General features: G+C 35.5%; 1 protein-coding gene across 2 annotated transcripts in view; it reads left to right on the forward strand.

The window, feature by feature from the left end:
• Positions 1-369: 369 nt before the first annotated feature.
• LOC110100528 overlaps positions 370-907 on the forward strand; it is a 9041-nt gene continuing 8503 nt past the window's right edge. The window contains exon 1 of one of the 2 annotated variants that reach the window (XM_028692881.1): positions 370-507. The gene's annotated coding sequence lies outside the window, so the exon portion shown is untranslated. Of the gene's footprint in view, positions 516-907 lie in introns of both variants that reach the window. The other variant, XM_028692875.1, reaches the window with a different exon arrangement.

The following is a 907-nucleotide window of genomic DNA, read 5'->3' on the forward strand; positions in this document are numbered from 1 at the left end:
TCTTCTTTTCAAAGCTCCCTCTCAAGAACACCCAGTAGCCAAAGACTTAAAACAAGACACTTGAGAGAGTTTAAATCCAATTCTTTGGACTCTGATCATATAATACAATCCTGGATTTGTTGCGGATCAATGGTATATGATTTTGATGAGAGAAAACATTCTTATTTCTCTACGACTACTTTATGTACTGACATTTCAGGTTCACACGATCGGACTGCAATTTGAAATCAGCTCAAGATTGGGTAGACTAGGTCTGAGTCTGTTTATACATTTTTTCCTTTCTTGAGTCTATTATAATTGGTGTGGCTCCTGATGTTTTGTAACTTGGAAGATTTTACATTTCTTTTTGTATAAGGTAATAATCCAATATCTTAATGATGGTGTATGCTTTACTTCAATCTACATATTTGCATGAATTTTGATTGCGACAGATTCTTCTTCTGAAAACCTTCGCAAGTCAAGCATCTTCTTTCACCCAACCGCTTAATTCCTTCCACTAAGCAACGGGTAAGGAGGTAAAGGACGCTCCTTGCATTTGTCTTATTGGTTCTGAGTATTGATTGGACTGTTTGAGTTTCCATTCTACCTTTCATTTTGTTCTTTCTTTTAATTTTTATTTTGTTTTAGCGAAGCTATCATTCACTTCGTTTCTTTTTCTATCATCCAATGCCGTCATCTCCTCGCCATAATGTTCAAAATCGCGTTTTTTATTGCTTTCACCGCGATTTTTCATTGAGTTCATGAGGTCCCCTTCATTTCATTGTTGGTGTTGTTCATCTTTCAAATTCCTTCATTTACTTCGGATTAGGATTTAAGTGTCTGGAAAAAAATTTTCACTTGCTCTTTGGGCTGGGAGTAGTGATGACAGACTGATAGGAAATCGCTGATTAAAAAAAAAAAATCAAAA

Source organism: Dendrobium catenatum, unplaced genomic scaffold, assembly GCF_001605985.2.
Source record: "Dendrobium catenatum unplaced genomic scaffold, ASM160598v2 fragScaff_scaffold_23, whole genome shotgun sequence".
In the NCBI taxonomy this organism is placed as follows: domain Eukaryota; kingdom Viridiplantae; phylum Streptophyta; class Magnoliopsida; order Asparagales; family Orchidaceae; genus Dendrobium; species Dendrobium catenatum.